The sequence below is a fragment of the Pan troglodytes genome, chromosome 14 (assembly GCF_028858775.2).
Source record: "Pan troglodytes isolate AG18354 chromosome 14, NHGRI_mPanTro3-v2.0_pri, whole genome shotgun sequence".
Lineage (NCBI taxonomy): Eukaryota > Metazoa > Chordata > Mammalia > Primates > Hominidae > Pan > Pan troglodytes.
In genome coordinates this window covers 66,332,223-66,349,179 of record NC_072412.2, presented here as the reverse complement: position 1 = coordinate 66,349,179, position 16,957 = coordinate 66,332,223, and the positions used below count along the sequence as shown (strand labels likewise).

At 38.2% G+C, this 16,957-nt stretch overlaps 1 long non-coding RNA gene across 2 annotated transcripts in view; it reads right to left on the bottom strand.

Moving 5' to 3' along the window:
- LOC104001854 (uncharacterized) overlaps positions 1–16,957 on the bottom strand; it is a 159,679-nt gene that overhangs the window by 92,804 nt on the left and 49,918 nt on the right. The gene's annotated exons all lie outside the window — the stretch shown is intronic.

Sequence of the window (16,957 nt, the reverse complement as noted above, 5' to 3'; positions counted from 1 at the left end):
ACTTTAAATTGACATAAAGAGAAAAATTAGCCTCAACATTCCTTCATCTCAAGTAAAAAACAAGAAGCTGGAATTGAGTGTTCCAGAGGATTTTATCTTTTTTATTGGTTTTTTTTTCTTTATATATTCCTAACTTCTGTAACAATAAAATAGCTGTGTCATGGCAATATATTATTATATCTCCTATAACAATACATGAAAGTATAATTTAATGAAATAACAATTTTAAAGCCTGAAGCAGCTGCAAATGCTTAACATAGGAGGAAGATGGGAGAGGAGGTAGCTAATTTCTTAAGTTGAATCAAAACCGTGCTATGGGCTGGGTGCTGCGGCTCACACCTGTAATCCCAGCACTTTGGGAAGCCAAGGCGGGTGGATCACGTGAGGCCAGGAGCTTGAGACCAGCCTCGCCAACATGGTGAAAGCCTGTCTCTACTAAAAATACAAAAAATTAGCCGGGGGTGGTAGTGCACACCTGTAATCCCAGCTACTCAGGAGACTAAGCCTGGAGAATCACTTGAACCCAGGAGGTAGAGGTTGCAGTGAGCTGAGATCATGCCACTGCACTCCAGCCTGGGCGACAGAGCAAGACTCTGTCTTAAAAAAAAAAAAAAAAATCCTGTGGTTGCCAGCCTTCTGCTGGTGCCCATTGTGTTACCTGGGCACTAAACCTCTTATTGTAGAAGGGAGCAATGTCATGACAGCAACAAGAATGGTCTGTCTACTGTGGTGTGATGAGGTCCCATGCAGGATGTTTCACCATCCTGCCTTCCACTGTGAAGTAATCTAGACATCAGCTGGAGAAGGGAAAGAAAACGGCAACTACTTCCTCTTTAAGCCATGAAGAATACATATAGAATCTTTAAAAATGTTCAGGTGGTTATTTACTGCAGGTTAAGCAATACAGAGCCTACAAGGGGAGCAGAGATCTAGGGATTCCCTGCAAAGAAGTCACAATCCTACTTATGGCATGGGGCCTGCAAGCTCCCCCTTGATGAAAAGAGACTCCCTCTCCTCAAGACTTTCTCCTGCCCCCCAAGTCATTCGCTCCAATCCTATGCCCCCTGTTCTCTTTTAGATGGTCTTCAGACAGGATGTTTAATCAGTCCTTTCTCCCTCTGGGTCCCTCACTGCTTAGGCAGAAGGGGTGCTCTGGATTTTCCACGGTGGTCTGGACTTGGAGGCCACCAAATACCCCAAAAATAACCAAGCAATCCTGTAGTGGGAAAGATAACCCCCTGCTGGCATACCTCCTCAATATTATTTTGCTAAAGGGGCAGCTTTTCCTTTCCTTCACTAATTACCAACCAGTGTTTTATTCTTAACATCTGGGAAAGGAGGCAGGATAGCCACAGAGCTAATGCAAGGGCAATCGGTGTGTATGTGACTTAATACCAGTTTCGAACTTATCATCTACACATTTCCAGATATAAGCCTGCCACACCTTCTATGTTAAGTCAGTTGCTCAAAAATCCTAATGGAAATGTCCAGGAAAACAATGTTAAAGGAGGGGATTATAGAGGGTAAGGATGGGTCTGCTGTGAGGTAAGGCAGGGTTGAGTTTCCAAAATCTGAGATTTAAGAGGCTTAATTTTACCTCAATACTGTGCTAATATAGGCCCCGAATCTACCTGGAGACTTATGTATCCACAGACCTGCAGAGATAGGCCAGGGCTCCAGAGTGAGTTAAAGACAGAACTGGGATTAATAGCCAGGACTCCCGGATTTAGGTCTTTGGCCTAATCTTCTCAAAATTTTCCCAGTAAAAAATGCTTTCTTAACAGACTTTCTAAAAAGATGGCCAGGGGGAATGGGTGGCATTTGCTTATTCTTTCACTGAACCAGTATCTTTGGAGAACCTCCTGTGTATGAAGCAAATGCAAGGTACTGGCGATATTAAGATAAATAAAGATATGGTCACAAGTCCAAGGTACCAGCAATCCTAAGACACTGCAGGCACATGAGGATGAACATTTGTAAGTGCTATGAGAGAGGAAGGCATGGAGAAGATATGATGGGTGCATTGTAGTGGAGCACCCAAACACTTACGGGCTCAGAAGTAAAAAGAGAGCTCGCTGGAGAAAATAAATTGTGAGACAGATTTTTTTTGTTTTTTAAGTGAGAGGAAGGAAAATGGGGTATGGCAGTGAAGAGGCCAAACTCACAAGATGAAAAGGTACTTTGTATGCTCAAGACAACCTTGAGCACTTGGTATTGCTAGAGCATTCCAGCAAGATTTCAGGCTGGAAAGAAAACATGATCAAATTTGCAATATATTGCTCTAGTGGTTGTGTGGAGAAGGAACAAAACTAGAGTCCAAGAAACCATTTTACAAGGTTGGTAGTAACCCAGGCCAGATATTCTATAGGTCAGAACTATAAAAGAGCATGATAGAGAAAAGATACAAAGGAAGACACAAAAGCAAAGGGTGAAAATCAACAGTACTATTTTTGCTCTTCTTTTCTTTGGAGCATTCCATAAATTGAACTTAAGTGTAAAGTACATTGTATACATTTTATACTGAAGTGTATTACAGGAAAACATTCCATTAATCAATCAATGTGGAAGAGTAATTTTTTTTTTAGTTAAAAGAACATGTATTTTCAAATAAAGAGGTCCCTGAAGCTTTGCTCTTACTGTGCTAACATGTTTAAATCTTGATTGTTGTCTGTAGAGTAGGAGGAATTGGATTTAAATGTTGGCTTAGACACTTTTCCAGCCTGAGTAGCAGATTCCTCATTTATGAATTTAGTCTAATTATTCTTTTATCAAAAAAAATTTAGAGATTCAAATGAGTTGGCAAACAAGAAAACAATTTCCCTGAAGGGGAGGAAATGTGTCTTATTTATCTTTATATTAACAAAAAGAAAAGCTTCTATTTGAACTTTTTCCAAGTATAGAAACAGGAAAGCATCAAAATTCTTTTTCTGAAGCAAGGAAAACTTTTATACTGCTATCTGAGATAATGATTAAGTTGATTAAGTACTATTCTAAGCATGTTTCATGAATTCCCTTTAATCCTCACAATAACAACCAGAATGTGTCAAGGCTGGGATTCAAAACCAGGTTGTCTGGTGCTGGCCTGTGAGATCTTTACCACCAAACTCACAGCCTCTTAATAATTATTTTAATGTGACTGTGAATAAAGTTGATATACAACATAAGTAACATATATATATATATAATAACAAGCAATTAGAAACTATAAAAAAAAACAGTAAAAAAAGATCAAATGTGTTATAAGCTTAAAAAGAAATTTAGATGAATACTTTTAAATGCACCTGAAGAAACTAAATACTCAAATAAAAGTATAACTTGTTCTAGGGTGAAAAGAAACAATTCTCCCTATGTTTATGTTTATACATATATATTCATAATGTGTATATATGCACATATACGTATATATGTACATATACATGTATATATGCACATATATGTATATATGCACATATACATGTATATATGCACATATATGTATATATGCACATATACGTGTATATGCACATATACGTGTGTATATGCACATATATGTGTATATATGCACATATACGTGTATATGCACATATACGTGTATATATGCACATACGTGTATATGTACATACACGTGTATATATGCACATATACGTGTATATGTACATACACGTGTATATATGCACATACATGTATATGTACATATACGTGTATATATGCACATATACGTGTATATGCACATATACCTGTATATATGTACGTATACGTGTATACACGTATATATACATATACATACGTGTATACATGTATATACGTGTATATGTATATATACGTGTGTATATGTATATATACGTGTGTATATGTATATATACGTGTGTATATGTATATATACGTGTGTATATGTATATATACGTGTATATGTATATATACATACATGTGTTTATACATACATATACATATATACACAAACACATACATATGTGTATATATACATGCATGCATACGTATATGTATTCATGCATATATACATACATGCATATGTATATGTATGTGCATGTTTATGCATGCATACATATGTGTATGTGTGTATACATATGTATATATGTATATAAATGTGTGTATACATACATATATGAATATGAAACATATATATGAATGTATGTGATCTCTAGAAAAATAGGCTTATTAACTTCTCAAGCTGATTTTTAAAACACCTGTATAAAAATAAATCAGCCAAGAAATTTTTAAATAAAAGGAATGTCTACAATATGACAGTAAAACATGTTTAAATCCACAGTAAATTTAAATCTGCAGTAATAAATTGTAAAAGTACAGATCTATGGACTAACTAGAAATAAACTCAAGTACATATAGGAATTCTTTATATCAAAAAGGTGACATTTTATAAGAATGGAGGAAAACAAATTATTCACTAAATGATGTTGGGATAATTGAATAGCCATAAAGAAAACTGCAATTGAATTATCTTACCCTTTTTACAACAAAATTGCAAATAACACAAAGATTTAATTGTACAAAGAAAATACAGATAGAGATGTCTTATAATCTCAGTGAAAAAAACCTTTTTCTTAACCTGACCCAAAAAAGAAAAACAGGCATTCTTATGAGAATCATAAATTCAACCACAATTTTTAAGAATTTAATTCATAGAAAAAAAAAACACTATAATTAAAATCAAAAGACAAATGAAAAATTGGCCAAAACAAAAATATTACATATAGGTAAATGATTAATTTTCTTAATACATAAATCTTTAAATGGAAAAGAAAATATTGAATAATATCCCAAAAAAACAGTAAGCAAAAGATATGAACTATCACTAAAAAGACAGAAAAGCTGCAATAAATTTACATGTATGTAGACATTTTAACATTGTCAGGAGCTCAGCTCAGCTGCCAGATGTCAGGGTAGCCAATGCAAACAATAAGCCAAAATGAAAGTTACAGTGAAGCTTTTTAATTACTTCCTGCAAAGAGACTAAGCCAGAGAAAACATTGGCTCCTCCTGGCTCATTTCCTTCCATGGAACAGTGTCAGTAGAGGAAAGTGGATCAGCACAGAGGAAGCCCCCCAAAAAAGGCTCCTGCAGCTTTATGGACTCAGAGCTAAAGGAGGGCAATGATGAAGTATGGAAAAGTACTGGGTACTGTAGTACTGAGTCAGAGTGGAGAAAAGTGTCTTCAAATCTCCCCATACCCCACTTGCCCAAAAGGAGATATCAACAGAGACACGTGAGGAATGTCTCAGCGAAACCCCCAGATAAAGAGGCTTCTGAATGAAAGAGCCTGAGCTAGAAAGGCAGCTTTGCATAAGGGCATGGTAGGCCAAGGGTTCCTAGGTCCTTAACTGCAAGTCCTCACAGAGGCTGCTGTGCAGGGGCTATGCACTAAGTCTGTGTGGGGAGGGCAGCTTCCTCCAGGAGGCCTGCCAGGCAAAGCCTTTTAAATTGCCTATGGTCAGGTCTGAAAAATCACACAAAGGTTTTTTAGCAGGAGCCGGACTCCTCAAAGATGTATTGTATTAAGATAAAAAATTAAGACTATCAAATTCCGTTTTTACTTAAAATTTAGCAAAAATCAAAAAAGCTGAAAACCTGTGTGTGGTGTGAGTGTAGGGAAATTTGTATACTTTGTTCATAGGTGTATAAATGGTACTTTTTGTTGTAAAAAATGATCTCGTTAAGGAAATTTGAAAATGTCTATCAAAAGTAATTATATATATACCATTTATCCAAGCAATTTTAATTCTAAAAATTTGTCTTCATGTGAAAATTATTTGTCTTCTTACACTCAACGTGTGAAGATGCAAATTTTGGGGGATATTCTCTGTGTTACAGATTATAATGGGGGAAAGATAGAAACAAAATAATAGTCATGGTAAGAGTAGTTAATTATGATTTCTATAATTGAGTAATAAATAGCTGTCAAGAAACAGCCTTATGTGTACAACAGTCCCCACTTGTCCAGTTTTGCTTTCTGCAGATTCAGCTACCCATAGCCAACCATGATCTGAAAACATTACATAGAAAATTGCAGAAATAAACAATTCATAATTCTTAAATCACAAAGCATTCTGAGTAGCATTGTGAAATCTTGCATGGTCCCTCTTCCACCCAGGACATGAATCATCCCTTTGTCCAGAGTACCCACGCTGTTAATGCTCCCTGCCCACTAGTCACTTAGAAACCCTCTGGGCTATCAAATCAACTATCTTGATATTACAGTGCTTGGTTCAAGTAAGCCTTATTTTACTTAATAATGGCACCAAAGTGTAAGAGTAGGAATACCGGCTAACCGGATGTGCCAAAAAGAAGTCATAGTGCTTCCTTTCAGTAAAAAGGTGAAAGCCCTCAACTTAAGAAAAAAAATCACATGCTGCAGTTGCTAAGATACATGGTAAGAACAAATCTATGACACTGTGAAGAAAGAAAAAGAAATTTGTGCATAACACATACAGTATTCTGTACTATCCATGGTTTCAGGCATCCACTGGGAGTCTTGGAACTTACCCTAGTGGATAAGGAAAGTCAACTGTACTAGGATTGAACAATCACCACTAAATATTCTTAAGGCGAAAAGAAACAAAGTGGAGCACAGTGCATATAATATACTGCATTGTGTAAAGAAAGGATGTTGCAGAGTGTGGTTAAGCCCAGCTCTGGTAAGACGACTCGGGTTCACTTCCAGGCTCTGCCACTTTCAAGCAGATCTTTAGCAAAGAAATTTTTTGGCTACTCAGTTTACTCACCTATAAAGTGAGTATCATAGCAGTCTCTGGTCATAGAGCTGCTGTAGAAATTAAATAAGCCTGCTAGTTGTCTTCTTCCTGGCACACCCTTGGCCACATTTGCCAGCCTTCCTTATGGGAAGATGTGGCGTGTGAATGAATTCTGGCCGATGATTGGCAAGCCAGGCCCATAAAAGCCGCTCAGCTGCCATCTTCTATGCTATTTCTCCTTTTTCCAGCTAGATACTGATGGCCAATGTGGTCTTGGAAGCCACATCCTAAGGATGGCAAGGCCCCCATCAGTCAGTGCACTCAACTGACTCACTGGGGTGCCAGAGCACCCCCTCATTTATAAAAATAAAATATTTTTACAATTTATTCAAACTTTTATTTTAGATACAGAGGGTACATATACAGATTTGTTAGATGGGAATATTGCATAATGTTGAGGTTTGGAGTATGGATCCCATCACTCAAGTAGTAAGCATAGTACCTAATACGTAGTTTTTTGACCCATCCCTGCCTGCACCCTTTAGAGGTACACAGTGTCAGTTGTTCCCACATTTATGTCCATGTGTGCTCAGTGATTAGCTCCCACTTATAAGTGAGAATGTCCAGTGTTTGGTTTTCTGTTCCTGCGATACTATCTCACACCAGCCAGAAGGGCTGTTAATAAAAAGTCAAAAAACAACAGATGCTGATGAGGCTATGGAGAAAAGGGAATTCTTAAATACATCCTCTCCTAATTGCCATTGCTGCTCACAATTCAGGGACATAATCCCACTGAGATCTTGGAAATACAGTTCATCCATATACTCTAGGAAGTTAAATGACTTGATGAACCCAGACCTGTGCTTCCCCGTGATGTCCTGAGAACTCTGACACTCCTGAAGAAACAGGCTGAGGGTGCTTTCTTGGTCATTTGCCATATTACAATGCCTCCTTTAACCATAAGCATGCAGATTAGAATCTGTCTCTAGAAAAGCTTGATATAGCAAGGCTTAGGCCATTCCAGATCCACTAGATAATTGATAGAAGATACAACAAATAAAAAGAATTAGAGCTTATCAATTCTTTCATCCTGATATCTTACACTGTGTCAGAAGAGCTTTTTGTGGGCTGCTTTAATATTTGTATTCTAGAGTTAAGAAAGCTCACCTCTCAGCACTCCAAATGAAAAAGTTAAAGCTTCAATCAGTCATTTTTACTGGCAATTTTCTCAGGTACAAAAAAGGAAGGCAGGTCACCTCAAGGGAGAAGCAGTGACCAAGTTATTTTGACAGCACTTACCCATGGATATGCCTCTTTTTGCCTAACTCTCCCAGGACTTTGAAAATCAGAGAGGTCAGGAATCTCTGCTTGGACAGAAACTTCACTGGGGGCTAAGAATTAATAAGGGTATTATCAATTGATTTATTAATATTATCTTTAAAGAAAAGATCTTGGGCTGAAAAATTATTTTGATGTTTCTCTTATTTGCTAACTTTTTTTAAAACCATTTATTAATTTGGGTCCTGTCAATAAAGGGGGTGGGGTAGTATTCTCTGATCTTTATATGAATTCCTTTGAAATAATGTATTAACTATTTTTAAAAATTAATTAGCTTCTCTTTCTAAAAATGAACGCACCAGACCGAAAACTAAATGTCAGTATTGATGGTTAGACCCTACTTCACTCTCTCTACCTCCAGGCAGGCTATTTATGGTTCTCCTCTCCCACACTCCCCTGCCCCCCTGCAGTAGACAGGACCAGGTGACTAGTTTTTGCCAAAGGGCTGTGAGCAGAAGCAAAGTGTGTCATTTTCAGACCAACGCATTTGGGAGCCAGTGCCCAGCTCTCTCTTTTCCTGTCATGGTGATCTGGAAGCCTCCTGTTTTCCATGGCAGAGCTACAAGCTGCCAGAGGCCTGAAACTTGCAGTCGCCATTTGGAAAGGAGCTGCTGTTTGAGAGTCACCACTGGACCATTCTGCATGACTGAGAAATAACCTTTATGTGTTAAGACACTGAAATTTAGAGGTTGGTTTGTTACCAAACACAGCCTAGTCTAAACTGACTAAACTACTTCCATTCTCTAATACATCTAAAGGACCTATTCCGATGTAATTCAATCAACAACAAATGTTAAGTAGCTACAATATATAAACATAATAGGTAGATAGAGAACAAGTATTTGCTTGCATAAAGTAGGTACTCCATAGAAGAACTAAAAGTCAGACGTGGGTAGAATAAAAAAATAAATAACACATTGTCTCTCCAGAATATTTCCTAAGCTAGTTTGAAGACACCTTTATTTTACTTTAGCAAATGCCTACTGAATATCTATTAAGTACAAAGCATCTGCTGGGCAGAAATCTGCAAAGATGGATAAGAAAATCCCTGATCTTGAAAGGTCTGTCAGACCAGTGAAGAAGACAGACAAGCTCACAGGTGATTACAGGACCCTGTGTAGGGTCAAGGCAGAAGAAAGTGTGAGTTGCCATGGAAGCACAGAGGGCTGTCTGGCTCAGACTAGGAGAATCATGGAAGGCTTCTTCACAGAAGTAATTCCTAAGATGCAATAGCTAGACTGATTCTCGTTCTTTTCTTTTTACAGAGGAAGACAGCTATCGAATCTCGATGCTGCTTTGCTATTCAGTTGGAACTTTATATGTGTAAAGTAGTTGGCTCTTGAAGAAAATAAAGTCAAAATGGAATTTCAGTTTGCTTTAAGCAAACAAAGATAGACATAAAACTCTTAACTCTTGCTGTGAATCCCAAATCATTGAGAGTCCCACCCTTGTTATGCATTTGCCCTAAATATAATCTTCCTCTGCACATTTATCTAATAAGATTCTAAAGCACATGTGTATATTCTATATTTCTGTTCCTTTCTATAGGTTATATGCCCATATCAACATGGCTTAGAATGCCAGTTGTATTTAGAATGTATGGTCCAACAATTTAGTAAACTAGTCAAGAATTTGGATTTCGAAACCAGCTTTCCAAATCCTGGCTCTGGCCATAACTAGCTGATCGACCATAGATAGATTACTAAACTCAGAATGCATCTGTTTCTTCACCAGTGGAGATGAGATGATAATGGAACCTACCCTCAAAGAACTGTTATGAGAATTAAATGAATTTATATATATATATATAAAATCAACCTAGAATAGTAAATGTTTGATGAATTAGCTAATATTAATCAGAGTTTGTTGTTAACTCTGTAGAAGTGTTTTCACTTGGAATTTATAATTCTGTCCTAAAATATGATACTTAATTTGGTATGGAAAGAAAGCAATATGTTTGAGAAATTATAAGACTTTAAAGACAGTGGTTATTTAATAATATTAATAAACTAAAAAACAACAATTCCCCAGCAGGTTCATGAAAGAAGGCATTCTGAATGGAGGTGAGTAGCTATGGTACTGAACAAAGGCACTCCACTGAGTGCCCCAGTGTCCCCTTTGTAAAAGAGAGTATCTATTTTGCCTATTTAAATAAAAGGTCTGTTGAGAAGAATATGAATATTAAATCCTATCAATTTCATGTCTCTGTGAGGTGCCATCTCTGGAACATGGTCTTTTATACCTCAATAAGAAACATTGACTGAAAAACCCTGAGGTTAGGAAGTCATATGAAGCAGTCTCCTCACTCTAGTCAAATTCATCTGAATTGTTTTATTTTACAGATAATACAACTGAATTCCAGAAATATTAGTGTTAACTAAAATTAAGAGTTGTAGCAAGGATTAGAACTCAAAATTCCTGACTCCTGGTAAAATGGACTTACTGGGCTTTAACTTCAACCATACAGAGCTTAGTATTACAAAGTGTAACATCCCACTATTTTCTGAACTGAAAATAGATCAGTTGAGTGACTACAATCTTTGAAATCAATAAATTTTAAACATTGTTCTGGTCCTGATTTGCTCTATTCTAACCTCCAAGTCATTTGTCATGTTAGGATTTCTCACACTCTAACAACAAAAAAATCAAAGCACTTTAATTCTACCTACTTCTTGGGAAGGCAATAATAATTGTAAAGTTCTTTGAAATGGCAAGTACAAGAAAAAAAATATCTGATTCAGTGTTCTCTTCCTATTTCAATATCAAAGCCCAGTGCTGCAAGTTAAGGATAGAATGAAATCACTTGAAATCAAATGGTTGATAAAATTTCCCAAAGCTCAGCTGTATCTCATTATATCAGATCCTTTAGTTACTAGGGTATGCAACTATTACACAAAAAGTTTACACTGTCTGTTCAGAAGTAGGTTGACATTCTTCCCTTCACTCTGCATTACCTCATACATTTAATTTTTAATATTGTTCTAAACCTTCTTATATTTCATGATGTGTGTGTGTGCATGCGTGTGTGTGTGTATGTGTGTATGCAATGCTCAAAGTGAGAGCTCACAGAATGTGAAAAACTCACTCTTCTTTACATAGAGAGAATTCTGTTTCCTTGGTCTTTTGTAAATGTACTTTTTCCAAAAGTTCTTTTTTGCTTCACTTAAACAAAAATAAAAATCTGACATCAGGATTGTGGGTAATAATGGGAGGTAAGTGATACAAGCATATTAAAGCAAAGTCCTTCATTTGAAAGACTGATCCATCCAATTCTTAAGTGTTTGTTGCTTTCCACTGCAGAATCTGGAGGACTTACACAGTACTTCTCTAGGTACCAACCACAAAGCTTCCATGAATTTATAGGAATTTTATCTTCTACCCTGGCCCTAATGAAACAGCACCCAGCTATCAAATGTAGAAATATAGAAGCCAACACCATCAATCTCAGGTTTCAAGAGCTCCACATTTTTCTTTGATTTATGTCTAATTCATCTCTGAAATACAGGATCAATAATCGAATTAATCCATTATTTCAAACATATCCAGAATAAGGTGGGAGGAAACTGACACTACAGCAGAGAACAGTTTAGGACTCACATAAAAGCTCTTGAATTTGACAAACAGACACACCTTGCTTTTCATACTTCAAATAATTCAGAGCTGTGGGAGCACACAAAATAGAAGTTGGAAGTTTATAAAAAGATGCTGAACAGGAGGCTGTGCACACTGTAAGAGTAAAATCTTGAAAAAATGTGAATGCATATAAATAACTTTAAACTTTAATCTGCTGAATATTTTGAGCAAGAGATCAACATAATAAGGTATGTGTTTTAGGAGCAGATTATGCATTGGAGTCAGAAAGATTAGTCAGGAAACTAATATATGAATTTGGGAGAAGTTAATGAAGCCTGAGTCAGATCAATGACAGTGACCAGAAAGGATTAATTCAAGAGACAGTCAAGAGGTATATTTGAGAGAGTGAGAGTTAGAGGGCAGATGGAAGAATCTAAAATTCCCAGAAATTTGGTTTCGATTTACTATCAGACCAGACAATTTGCTGGAGACACATTATTCAGAGAGAGAATAATTGCATGATAAGAATAAAGAAGGAAAATTGGGTCCTTCTTTCCAGATGGTGGATTAGAGGTTTTTAGCACGCCTCTACCACTTGGAAATAGCAAAATAGTGCATAAAATCAAATCTGTGAGCTTTAATTTAATAAGGAAAACGGGAATCTACCACAATCATGAAGGACATCTTAGATCCTGCAGCGGAGAATGGCAAATAGCCCCTGTGATGGCAACTAGCTGATAAGAGTGAAGCTCCAGTATGCAAGGGAGGCAGAGAGCCTCCCTCGGTGACTCACCTTTCCACTGAGGATCTGAGCAGCCCAGGCTGAGGGGCAGCACTTTGTTTCTCCCAAGCCCTAGAGCTAACTTGGGGAGACACTTGGAGATGCTGTAAGGGAAAGACACCAGGAATAGCTGCAGGCATTTTCCCAGACACGGAACACTGCATTAAAAATGTAGGTTGCCATTTTTAATCTGGGCATTTACAAAGACCTCCATTGTTTGGTAACCTGGCAGTGTGGCTGCAGGGGCATTTTAGTCTTGAGCCAGAGATTGGAGCATCTGCTCTGGAGCAAGGTAGGGGCCTCCACAGTCAGAACTGTGGAAAGTGCCTGAGCAGTAGCTACACCGGAACTGTGTTCTCAACCATTGTAGTCCTGGAGCAGGAGGAGAGCTGCTACAGCGGCAGTTTCCCCTGGATGACAAGACTTACAGCCAGGACCAGCTTAGCAACGTGAAACTGATCTTCACGTGTCATTTCTGGGTGCCCCAGCCTGCTCCTCTGAGATTATTGTGTAGCAGGGTCATCTCTTCTCGACCCTCAGGCAGAAAACCAGGTGTTCAGAGGACCTGCTTGCCCAGACCAGCAGCCTGAGCCACACCACCCATCATAGACATAGACCAGGGTGCAGCAGGGCTCTTCTGCTCCATAACCAGGCAGATCTCCAGGTCAAAGCACCCCCTCACCTGGATCAGCAACCTGAGCCACCCAACCTTTCCTGTGCATAGATCATGGTGCACTGGGACCCTCTCTGCTCCACACGGAGGCAGATCACCAGGCATGTGGACAACCACTCACATGGAATAGTGGCCTGAATCACCCTATCTTTCCTGTACAGAGATCCTTTACAGGGGGCACCTCTCCATTTCACGCCAGGCAGATAGATCTCCAGGCATTCAAAGCACCCACCCACCTGGATCAGCAAGCTGTGCTGCCCCACCCTTTCTGGGCATGGATTGTAGTGCAGATATCCCTCTCTGCTCCACACCAGGGGAGATCTCCAAGCATTCAAAGTACCTGCTTGCCCAGATTGGCAGCCTGAGCCACCCCATCATTCCTGTGCAGAGATCTGGGTGCAGGGGGGGCCTTCTCTGCTCCATGCTCAGGCAGATTTCCAGGCATTTGGAGCAACCACTCACCTGGAACAGCAGCCTCAGCTGTCCCACCTTTCTTGTGCAGAGATCCTGGTGCCAGGGGGCACCTCTCCACTACATGGCCTGGCAGATTTTCAGGCATCTGGAGCACCCACTCTCCTAGATTAGGAGTTTAGGCCATCCCCCATCCCCATGCAAAGAAATTAAAGCTGAGGAAGTTTCCCAGCTCCACACCTAGGCATACCTCTGGGTGCTTGGTGGCTGCCCACTGGATTCTCCCTCAGTGCTGGGGCTGGTGCTTGCCATCAGGGAACCTGTAACAAACCTGCCCAGACTAGATCTGCTCATCTGCCCCACTATACCCCAGGACTGAGGATGGAGTTCAGACAACTGTGCACTTCATGAATCAGCCCATTCATTGCCTGAGGCAACAGAGAGCTTCTCCCAGTAAATAAGGATCAAGTATATACCCAGCCACATTGGCCGTGGCCAGCTCTTACCCATAAGCACCATGCATCCACTGGTTTATAGGTCGAACTGCATACCCCAATAAAAACCTACTGACAGAAGTGCATAGGGCGATGGAAGCAAAGCCAAAAGACCCTACTCAACATTAAAGTCACACACACTAGGTAGGGAGGGAGAAAGGAAAGAAAATAACAATTTTATAGGGAAAGAAAGAAAAACAAAAATCCTACCTGCACAAAAATCTTTTTTTTTTAATCCTACCTGCAAAAAATAAATCTTTTTTTTTTTTTTTTAAATCAGAAGTGCCAGCATCTCCAGATGAGAAAGAACCAGTGCAAGAATTCTGGCACTATGAAAAATATGAATGTAATGATACCAAAGGATCACACTAGCTTTCCAGCAATGGTCCCTAACCAAAATGGAAACTCAGAAATGACAGATAAAGAATGAAAATCATGGATTGCAAGGAATCTCAATGAGATCCAAGAGAAAACTGAAAATCATCACAAAAAAACTTTGAAAGCAATCCAGGAAATGAAGGAAGAGATACATATCTTTAAAATAAATCAATCAGAGCTTCTAGAATTAATACATTCAGGTAATTTCAAAATTCAATTGAAAGTTTTATCAATAGACTGAACCATGCAAAATAAAAATTTTAGAGCTTGAACAACAATCTTTCAAACTAAACTAGTCAGATAAAACTAAAGAAAAGGACATTAACAAATAAAAAACATCTTCAAGAAATATGGAATTATGTAAAGTGACCAAAACTGCAAATTATTGGCATTCCTGAGAGAGATGAAGGAAAAAAAAAAACCTGGAAAACACACTTGAGGAACAACTTTTTTTTAATTCCTAATCTTGATAGAGAAGTAGACAGCCAGATACAAGAAATCCAGAGAACACCTGAAAGATACTATAGAAAATGAACATCACAAATACATGTCATCCCCATGCTGTTTAAAGGCAATGCTAAGGGCTCGGCATGGTGGCTTATGCCTGTCATCCCAGCACTTTGGGATGCCGAGGCAGGTGGATTACTTTAGGTCAGGAGTTCAAGACCAGCCTGGCCAACATGGTGAAACCCTGTCTCTACTAAAAGCACAAAAATTACCTAGGCATGGTGGCAGGCGCCTGTAATCCCAGCTACTCGGGAGGCTGAGGAGACTCTCTCGTACCCGGGAGGTGGAGGTTGCAGTGAACCGAGATGGCACCACTGCACTCTAGGCTGAGTGACAGGGCAAGACTTCATCTCAAAAAAAAAAAAAAAAAAATAGGCAATGCTAAAGGAAAAATCTTAAAAGCAGCTACAGAAAAAGGTCACATTACATACAAAGAAAGCTCCACTGGGCTAATAGCTGACCTCTTAGCAGAAACCTTACAAACCAGGATAGACTGGGGGTCAATTTTCAGCATTCTTTAAAAAAAAAAAAAATTTCAACCAAGAATTTCATATCCCATCAAACTAAGCTTCATAAGTAAAGGGGAAATAAAATCTTTTCAAGGCAAGCAAGCACTAAGGGAATTCATTGTCACTAGACCAGCCTTATAAGAGATCCTTAAGTGGTTCTACACATGGAAATGAAAGAACAATACCTGCTACTACAAAAACATACTTAAAGTACATAGCCCACACCCCCTATCAAGCAACCACACAATAGAAACTACAAAGCAACCATCTAGCAACTGCACGATAGGCTCAAAACCTCACATATCAATATTAACCTTGAAAGTAAATAATCTGAATGCCTCACTTAAAAGGCACAGAGTGGGAAGGTGGGGGGGAAAAAAAAAAGACTTATCTATCTTCTGTCTTCAAGAGACCCGTTTCACACATAATGACACCCACAAGCTCAAAGTAAAGGGTTGGAAAAAGATCTGCCATGTAAACAGAAAACATAAAAACAGCAAGGGTCACTATTCTTATATTGGATAAAACAGACTTTATACCAACAAAGTAAAAAAGGACAAAGAAGTATTTTGTAATTATGTAATGCTAAAGGGTTCAATTCATCAAGAAGACTTACTATCATATATATGCACCCAACACTGGAGAACCCAGATTTGTAAAACAAATACTTCTAAATCTACAAAAATAAGTAGACAGCCACACAATAATAGTGGGGGACTTTAACACCCCAGTGGCAGTGTTAGGCAGATCATCAAGGCAGAAAACCAAGAAATTATTACCTTAAATTTGACAAATTGGACCTAATAAATATCTACAGAACACTCCGCCCATCAACAACAGAATATACATTCTTCTCATCTGCACCAGAACATATTCCAAGATCAACCACGTGCTCTGCCATAAAGCAAATCTCAAATTCCAAAAACAAATTGAAATCATATCTACCATACTCTCAGGCCACAGTGGAATAAAAATAAAAATAAATAAATACTAAGAGGATCCCTCAAAACCACAAAATTACATGGAAATGAAACAGCTTGTCCTAAATAACTTTTGAGTAAACAACAAAATTAAGTCAGATATCAAAAACTTATTTGAAATAAGTGAAAATAGAGACACAACGTAACAAAATCTCTGGGATGCAGCAAAGGCAGTGTTAGGAGGAAAGTTTATAGGACTAAATGCCTACATCAAAAAGTTAGAAAAATCTCAGATTAATGATCCAACATCACACCTAGAGGAACTAGAAAAACAAGAACAAACTAGCCCCAGGGCTAGCAGAATCAAAAAAAATGATAATTAAAATCAGAAAAGAATTGAACAAAATTGAGACCCAAAAATCCATGTAAATAATCGACAAAGCCAAAAGCTGGTTCTTTGAAAGGATAAACAAGATTAATAGACCACTAGCTAGATTAACAAAGAAAAAATGATCCAAATAATCACAATCAGAAATGACAAGGTAATATTACAACCAATTCCACAGAAATACAAAAGATTCTCAGAGACTATTATGATCACACTTAAAAGGCACAGAATGGGAAGGTGGATATAAACTATGCATATAAACTAGAAAATCTGGAGGA